This window comes from Pteropus vampyrus, unplaced genomic scaffold (assembly GCF_000151845.1).
Source record: "Pteropus vampyrus isolate Shadow unplaced genomic scaffold, Pvam_2.0 Scaffold240, whole genome shotgun sequence".
In the NCBI taxonomy this organism is placed as follows: Eukaryota; Metazoa; Chordata; class Mammalia; order Chiroptera; family Pteropodidae; genus Pteropus; species Pteropus vampyrus.
The window spans coordinates 374,777-384,360 of record NW_011889021.1 but is presented as its reverse complement, the minus strand read 5'-3'; the positions used below and the strand labels follow the sequence as shown (position 1 = coordinate 384,360).

Genomic DNA, 9,584 nt, shown 5'->3' with positions numbered 1-9,584 from the left:
TGTGTGAGATTGCCAAAAGAAAATGAAAATCTCAACCCTCTCCACCTCAGCCTTTAAACCAGAGGAGTCTTATTACTTTTAACTAAAAGGATACTTGATTTAGCAGCCATAGTACACGAGCATCAGGTAAACATGGGAGTCAGCCCATGGTGGCCTCAGCAGACTGTCAGGGTCTCACCATACTCCCCTCTACTTGATACAGCTGTTATGCACCAGGCTCTGACATCTAGCCCTTGGAGTGAAGCCAAAAAAGGGAACTTAGAGGCTAGTGTTGTAATGAGAGCTGACAGGGGATCTACAGTCCTGAGTCTTATCGTTTCCATGAGAGTCTTTGTCTTGGTCAGTTTTATAGTCTCTGCAGAGTTGGAAGGCTGCCAAGGCTGGACATTTATTCATTGTTCAGCCAAGCACATGATTCAACTGCCCTCCAATTGCCAGTAAGCACAGAGGGAGATGGATGTGCCATTGGCTAGCTTTGGGCAGTCAAAATAATCTGCATTGAAACATTGGTGGAGGTCTCAAGTAAACCATGGGAGTTTAATTAAAACACTGCACAGGCACAGAGGGTCTTCACCAAATACATTACTGTTCTTTGTCTTTTGCCATTATCTCTTTAGATTAAGAACCAGAACCATTTCCTTGGTTTTAAAGGTCTGCTCCTACTTAAGCAAAAGATGGTGTGGATATGCCATCCTGGGAGTCTATAACAGAAAACGCCAAGCCATTGTGCATATGTGTGCATCTGTGTGCCTCCATGTACCCTAAGCACTTGTAACAGCCTTGAGGAGTACACAGAGCTTGATCTGGGATGCTGGCTAATTATGTGTGAAGGGTAGCTACAACGAACGACCAGGACAGCCAGTGTAGAACTGGCACTATTTCTTCCATTCATAAACATGTGTGGACATCTCTGGTGCCAGGGGCTGGGTCAAGAGCTATGGATACAAATATAAACAAGTACTTCTTTTCTGGGGTAAGTAGGTTCCTGAAAGGCAGCCTCTGAGTGGCCCTCAGAGCCCAGCACAGTGCCAGGCATACAACAAGCACTCTATAAGTGTTCAGAGGATGCTTTAGTTAGAGGAGGGAGGGAGGGGAAAGACTGGTACAGAAACTGCAATGCAATATAAGGACCTCCACCCAGTTCTGAACCAAGTCCTGAGAGCAGAGTGCCTTTCTAAGGTAGAAGAAGCAATAGAGGAGCATGTGGGGGATGCAGAGGCCACCAGAAGGCCAGTAGGGCCCCAGGCACCCGGTGTGCTTGGATTTATCTTTGGGTATCACCTGAGTCAAGTGTCTTCATTTCATTCTCTGTGGCTCTTTGACCTTCCTGTCTATATCCTCATTTATAAATCCTGAACAGCCGGTCACTTATTTTTGCAGTGGCTCACTGCTGCATAAAAAATGCCACATCAAATATTAGTCCACTTGAATTCCTAAGTGGTGGCCTCCATTGAAACAAGGGCTCTGGGTGTAGCTGGTGAGTGAGCACAGCATTGTGTTTTGTTTGGATCAATTCACTGGTCTATTCTGGGTTTGTCTGAAGGTCTGTCAGTGGTTTATCCTGAAGGAGTACAGTTTGTGTCAACTCTTGAAAACGAAGGATGATGATGGTGGTGAGAGAACACACGCACTGCACTTCCTTTGTACCAGGTATGTAGATGTGGCGCTTAAAAAAAAAACTCATTTAATCTTCCAACGATTCAATAAGTAGGTACTACTATTATTCCCATTTGACAGATAAGGATACTGAGGCTCAGAGAGGTTATGTAACCTGACCCAGGCCACACAGATAGAGTGAAAGCCAGATTTGATCCCAGGCCAGCTAGCTCCAGGGTTTACATCCTTAACACTACACTGTATATTGTTTCAGTTTTATATTAGAGCATTTCTTTTTATTATTATTTATGCCTACAGCACCTGGTCTTCCTAGGTGGTCTCCCATCCAAGTACTAACCAGGTCCAACCCTGCTTAGCTTCCAAGATCAGACATCGGGCTTGTTCAGGGTGGCATGGCCATAGACCATGGACCATGACTCTACTGGGGTGCAAACTCAGGACCTTCTGCATGTAAAGCAGACGTGCTAACCACTATGTTATGGAACCACATCCTATATTAGAGCATTTTTAATGACCATGTCTAAAACATGGCCACTTCTGCATTCCCACATAAAGCCAGAAGGTCTCAAAGCCAGGTCTCATGGGGAAGAATCTTGTGTATGCTAAGTCCTATGGGTTGTCTGGTCACCCTATTAGGGCTCAGCCTCTGTAAGGACGGATTAAAAAGGTGGTGATATTTGAGCAGTATTTCTGTTTTTTTAAGTAATGGCTTGTTTTTATTTCTGGCTAGAAAAGAAAAACATGCTTATTTAAGATAACTTTGAAAATATTAAAAAAAAACTAAGAGAAAATCCTACTGCTTAGAGATAAAATGTTAACGTTATATTTTTTACAAGATTTTCTATTTTCTACACACACACGTGCACACACACAAACATACTGGATAAACATATAGCCTTTTATAATAGTATGTAATCTTATTATCTTTCCGTATGCCATCAAAAATATCACTTTCAATGGCTTCCTCAATCTCTCTTGAAGGTACGCACATATGCTACTTAATCGTTCCTTAACAGTGGGACATTTAGGTGGTTTCCAATCTTGGGGAGAAGTGGCTGAGTCTGGAAGGTTGAGTCAATTGCCAGCCATGGAAGAAGCAAATGAGAAGGGGTGGGCTGCAGAATCCTGTTCTTCAGATTATGACACTAGGCCGCTGCCACTCAAAATACACATTTCCTTAACCCCGACTCTGAGGTGCCCGTGCTGGAGACTTGGCGATGAGCAGGATGTGAGTCCTGGTCCTGACCCTGCTCAGGTCTAGTCTGACAGGATGCCAGGCAATGGTGGGTGGGCAGGTTGCTTTCACCAGAGCACAGCACGATCTTGAGGAAACTTCTGAAAACAGGGGACAGGAGGTAACCCGAGCTGATCTCCTGCCACCAGCCAGGCCCTATGCCAAGGGTTTCTGTTTATTATTCATCACCTACGATACTTTTGGAGAGGAGACACCTTCTTCTCGGGGACAGAGCCGAAGTTTTAGAACTAGTTCATCACCACACCATTGTGATCACGGTGCTGAGAGAAGCCTGGGATTCCTTCATCTGATAGAATGAGGACTTGTAAAATGTGCTCATTCCCTTCCTCCTACTCTTAAACACTGATTGAGCACCTGCCGTATGCCACACACTATTCTAGGAAATATCTAACCCTTGTCCTAGGAGCTCAGTTCTATATACCTAGAGTCTGAGTGGGCTATGGGCTGACACAGGCATGGCTCCAGGTGACAAGGGAGCACCAGGCTAGCCTTGCACTGCCAGGAGGGACCACAGAGGGCTTCATAAATAAGGTGGTACGAGACCCTTTTGTAGACAGGACAGATCTCTGTTCTCTCCATCTCACTTACCACCATTTGTAAATATACATCTGTATGTATATCTGAAGACCTCTGTCTCCATTATTTTGAGTGCTCCAAGAGGATTGAGGCCTTGCCCACCACTGCACTGCCAGGACCTGCCACACAATAAGTGCTTAATGTGCATTTACTGAATCAATCAATAGTGTGGCAACGCTGGGCTCTGAGCAGTCCTCCCCTTCCAGCAGGGTTCCCGGCCAAATAAACGGCTCTACCTCCTACATCAGAGCCAAACACTAAACTTGGGTGGGTCTGGGCTTTAAGAAGAGAAAGATAAGGAACTGGAGGCAGTAAAACAGAGAATAGAGAGAGAAAATGTGTGCTAGTTCTGAGTATAAGGGTCTGAGTCACTTAGTTGGAAGCATTTTTACTTCCTGTCCCAAGCTGGAAATCTGGGGACCATCACATTGGAAGTAAAAATATGCTGCCAGACATTGTGCCTCACAAGAGCCATTGCAGCGCCCTGTTGTTTTGTTTTGTTTTTTTCTAAACCAACAATCCATGTTGACAGCAAATCTGTACAGAGAACCTATTAAAAGACATTGTAGAAAATCGGAGATGCTTTAACTGTCTGTCTGGCATCCTGCTGATTGCATGCCTGACACTTTCACTGTAGCTTCCTTTTGTACAACTTCCCATTTAATTCAATTCCATGGATAATTATTGAGTCTTGACTATGTGCAAGGCAATGCATCGGGGGCCTCATTCCAGTTTCGTCTTCCAGGCCCAGAGCATAATTTAACTTATGGACAAAAATTACCACGCACAACAGAAGCATAGAGTGACAGAGGCCACCAGAAACTGTACAGACTATTTTAAACAAAGTAAGTTTTTACCCATGTGAGCAAGTGTGGGATAGCTGGTACCATGCACTTATTCATTTGCTTAAATAGTCATTAAAAGCACTGCCGAGCAACTTTATTGGCCCCGGTCTGTGCTGGATCCTGGGGTCAAAGGGATGAATAAGACTCTGCCCAGAATACAGCATGGTACCTTGTGGGAACCAAAGCAGTATCACTTAGCTCATCTGGCAGTGGAAATCAGAGAGGACTTCTTAAAGGAGATGCTTCATTTGCTTCTTAAAGTAGAAGCAGGAGGAGTTCGCCAGGGAAAGAGGGAGCAAGACATGTGAAAGAGCTGGCATGTTTTGGGGAAGATTGCTAAAGATTAATGCTTCTATGGGGTGTCAAAGTTAAGCCAAGGGCTAGAACACAGAAAGTGTGGATTTAATCCTGAAAACAATGGGAAGCCACTGAAGGATAAGAAAAGCAGAGTTATGTGAGTTTGCAGGATGCTGGGGAAAGGTTCCCTAGTGTTCCCATCTAAGCAGAAGTCTTCCTGGGATGGGACGTATACCGGCATAAGGCAATCTGAGCTGGCCTGGGCTCTGGCCAATCCATGGGAGATTTTGGATTAATCTCAGCTCTGCCTCTTACTTAACTTTCTTCCCTTCTGAATAAGAGTCACAATCAATAAGCTCACAGGTTTGTAAAAGTGTAGATAACATAATACAAACACACAATGCCCAGCCTAGTAGGACATGCCTTAGTAAGCTTCAGTAAGCTGTCAGTCTACCCTTCCTCACATTTCCTATTGTGTGTGTATCAGCACCAGGGGAGAGAGGGATTGTTCAGAGATGATCTAATGAAACAAGAATGACTTTGGCAAGCCAAGAGAGCTCAAGAGCAAAATTAGAGAAGACTAAGAAATTATGACCTATCCCCTTGTCTTGGGTTTCAAACAGATAGAGAGGATAATGATAGAATAGAAAAAGGCCCATGAAATGTTTTACAAAGCAGGACATTTTGGAGCTAGTGGCATGGTTGGAGGAAAAATATTTTATGGATGTTATGGAGACTGGAAGGTGGATCCTGGAAGAAGGTGGGTACCGCGTGGAGATGGCAGTCAGGGTGACAGCGGTGGTGGTTTCAATGGGTAGTAGTGCTGTCAGTCACTAGTGGTGACTGGTTTCGATGAATTTTCGTAGGTGGAGAAAGATGGTGCTCAATACCCATAGCACCTAGATTGCGGCATCTAAATAATGATGCCATCTTCCATTAAAAAGAATCAAGGTTCCTTGGAGAAATGGATGATTCTAGATCTGAGGCAAAAAATATACAAAATGAACCTGAAACAACTTATTGTCAAAAACCAGCAAGTTATGAATTTCTTCTAGGTCAGGTCGTATCAAAGAGGCTTCTACTGGCCAAAGACAGAAAAATTAGAGCACCAATAAGGATAACAACTAAAATGGATTGAAACACATTGAATATATTTAAACTCACGAGTTCATAATGATACTAGAAAAAGAAAAGAACACCTCTCTCATCACCTCTGGAAGATGCTAAGAAAACCACTCATTTTGAAAACTGGTAAATAAAAGAAAAAAGCTAATATTTTTTCCTGTCATTCTAAATCAAATAGTAACTGTGGCTGACTAAATACTTGAGGGAAAGTTTATCTTTACAAAGCATTTTATCTAATAAATGACGATGTAATAAATGAATTAGGATATAACCATTTGGAAACCCCTAACGAATTAATGTATCTAGGCAATGATCACCAATGGCTCCTCATGAATGAGAAACAACCAAATGTAATGCCTCCCCTTGCCTCCTACCACCACAGAGACACACTGCCACCAGTCCTAGAGCTACTTACCGATTTTCAGGAAATGCAATTATCAGAAGAACATGTTAACTGACACCATTAAGATACAACCAGCAAAATATAGACTGTGGGACACTCTCTAGATTTCTTCAATAAATATATTTCAAGGAATACATGGACCACATTTTGATCCTGACTCCAACAAATTGTAAAAATGATAAATGAAATCATCAAAATTAGAAGACTAAATAGCTGAAGATGTTAAATTACATTTTTGTCTACATGTCATATAATTGTGCTTTAAAAAATAATTCTTATCTTTAAGAGCTAGAACTGAAATATGTATACTGAAATGATATGTCTGGAATTCACTGTGAAAGAATTTTCTGGCAGGGGCTAAGGGTCAGATGGGAGGTATAAATGAAACAAGATCGGCCATGGATTAATCATTGTTGAAAAGGGTGATGGGTTCATTGAGGATGTATTACACTATTTCTTCCTACCTTTGTATAAGTTAGACATTTTCAACAGTAAGATTTTGATTTTTTTTCATGGTATTTAAGAACTACATTCTGAATGAGGGGAGCAAACCACAAGCTTGTTTTGTAAAATGAGACAGATCAAGGAAAGAAACTAAGAACAAGGTCAATCTGGAAAAAATAATGCAACTAACGTGGTAAGCATAGACTAATATTCTTAACATATAATGACTTCATTATAAAAATCCGTAATAACAGTCTACCAAAGCTCCTAAGGTGAGTTAATAAAATACATTAAGTGGCAATTCGTATAAAGAAAAAAAAAATAGATATATATATAAGTAACTAGTAAATATCAAGGAAAGTATTCCTCACCATTGGTCTCCATAGAGACGTAAATGAAACAATGAGATGCCTGTCAACAGCAGCCCAGGACCCTCTCAGCACCTTTCTTCCCTCGGCGTCTGCTCCACCCACCACCCCAATCAATCAAAGGGCAAACACCAGAGCTGCTTAGGAGCAATCCAGGAGTCAAAACCTCTGGATCTCTTAAAGTCTCCTGCTTTCCTCCCAGAGTTGCTATTCTCTCTGGCTGGGATGTTCAACACAAATGCCTTCCCAGGGGTGCAAATGAGTGAATTTAGGGGTTTAAACATTCATCAGTTGGGAATTGGCTGTTAATCTGTGATGAAAGCATGGTAGACCCGAGGGGGTTCCGGGGAGCCAAGAAAACTCACTCACCATGGCCATCCCTTGGGCTCCCATGTGGCTGAAATTTCCTCATGGCCACCCCTACTCCTTTATTAGTTGTGGTCTTTTCAGAACTGTGATTAAGGAGCCCAAACTGTTGTAACCTTTAACCTGTAAACTCCACGGGGAGGCATTTCAGCCCAACCATAAACCCAAACAAGTGAATTTTCAAACCATGTTTAATTTTGGTAGAAACTGAGTGGAAAGTCTTGCCAAGAACTTGCATGTGCATCAATCAAAAGCCATTTCGATTCCTGTCTTAATCTATTTATTCCAAACTATTTGGGAGAATTGGAAAAGCCCATTAAGCATTACCGATTATGAGCTCTTAAAGATATCTGTCCTGTTCATATTGCTGTCACTAATGAGAATTACAACACCCTCTCTGCTCCAGCATAGAGTAGAAGCTAGGTGATAAGTCTTAGGAAAAGCATTTAGCAGGCTAATAGCTCACAGAGGCCAAAAGCTTCTTTCTACGCTTTCAGAATGCATACTTAGATTTAGCATTGAGTAAGTGCAGAGGACAGCAAGCAGTGAAATTAGGTAGAGCTTTGCTTTCATGAGTCTTTCGTCCCTTTGTTTCTTTGTTCATCTTCACCTCCTCCCTCCATCCTTAAACATCTTACACACACACACACACACACACACACACTCTCCCTCTCGCCCTCCCTCCCTCCCCAGCTATCTCTAACAACAGAGCTAGGCTAATGCAGGTCAGGACCATATTAAAAAACCTTCCAAAGCAAGCAGAATGGGGAAGGCACCTACCATCTCAGAAGCCGAGACACCAGGGACGAGCCAGAATCTGGCCAGGGCAACTCCAACAGAAAATTGCTCCCACGGTAGCATGTTCGACTTTGCCCAGGCTTTGACCTACCTTTAGGGCAAAGTGCCCCGCAGCCCATGGTCTAGGATTTCAGCCACAGTCATGGTATCTTGTGCCCAGAGCTGACCTCTCCCTGTGGTGGCCCACACCCTTCTGCTTTCAGGCTAATTTTCAGAGGGCTGGAGGTCTGCGAAGCTATAGGATCTTTTCAACCGTTTCCTGAGGAGAATGCTGCCTGCTCGACACAACTGTCAGCTCAGTACATCGGTTGAGAACAAGTGGCTGCCTATATAATTTAATATGATGCCACATGAGACTCATAGACCTGCTGCAAAACAAGCAGGATTCTGCCTCTTGCCTCTTGGCAACTGGAAATCTGGAGTTCCTGCTTGTTTCTGCTCAGCCTAGGTATATACCTCAAGTTACCTGTCAGAGCTGGGCACAGGTAAAGATTGGGTTGGGTATTTTTAAGGGGTCAACTGATGGGAGCCACTGAGAAGTCAGTGTCATCTGGGGGGATCTAAAATTTCTTAATCTACCCACAGATTCAAGGTCATAAGCATCTCCTCAGGCAGAGGGGCAAGTTATAGTTGCAGCTGGGTGACTCCAGGCAGCCCTGGACACATAGAGGCTATGCTGTGAGGACATAGCATAGCCTTTTCTCAGTTATGGGGGAACCTGTCCTTTCAGGACAGATAACCTAAACCTGTAGTTAGATGGTGAAGATGTGAGGGCCTCTATATACACATTAGAGGCATGAACTTAGAATTTTAGGTATGTGTTAAGGACAAGATAAACTTTCTTATATTTGAATACTCGTCACTGTGATCCTTTGGGTTTGTTGGCTGGTTGGTTTAATGCAAAGCCCTGCTGGGGAGGAAGGCCCTGGTACTGTGCACCTGTTTTACTTGTAGATAAAGCAGGGAAGTGACCTAGTACCAGCAACAGGCTAAACAGACTCCTCAAACACTGGGACCAGTTCACCTGTGCCCTGATGGAGTACCCCTGCGTAGACCCAGGATTGGTTCCCAAGATGCCAGATCTTGGGGCATTCAGCAGGGATGTCCACTACTGTGGTAAGTCCTCCAGGACCCTCTGCCAAAATCACCCTGCCCCAGGGGTGGGCAGAAACTAGGCAAGGTAATAAGGAAGATGGTCCTGCCGAGAGTGAGTCCTAGGGAAAATCTCTGGGCTGAAATGAGGCACCACACCATTCTTACCTCCTGCTCCAACTAACCCCAAACACCAAGGTATAGATCGTGCTGAGAGACAGTGCTGCAGAGGTGCTCAAGGATGCTCAAGAGCTCAGGAGCATCAGATACCTAGAAAGGGCTACAGATGCATTTTCCCAGACGTGGTGCTTTGTGCACTCGAATGAAGGGAGTGGGTTAAGCTCCAGAGATTGACCTAGACCCTCCTCTTCAGTCCCCTCTAGTGGGCTGGCAGCACC

The 9,584-nt window shown here is 43.7% G+C and overlaps 1 protein-coding gene, 1 long non-coding RNA gene and 1 pseudogene across 2 annotated transcripts in view; 1 reads left to right on the top strand and 2 right to left on the bottom strand.

The window, feature by feature from the left end:
• Positions 1–6,365, top strand: part of LOC111728960 — a 17,211-nt gene extending 10,846 nt beyond the window's left edge. Inside the window, exons 2-3 of the long non-coding RNA XR_002776027.1 lie at positions 1,544–1,650; positions 5,646–6,365. This is a non-coding gene — a long non-coding RNA (uncharacterized LOC111728960). The remainder of the gene's footprint in view (positions 1–1,543; positions 1,651–5,645) is intronic.
• The window catches only part of PARVA (parvin alpha), a 152,600-nt gene that overhangs the window by 66,211 nt on the left and 76,805 nt on the right, over positions 1–9,584 (bottom strand). The window lies entirely within an intron of this gene.
• Positions 1,906–2,021, bottom strand: LOC111728971 (annotated as a pseudogene).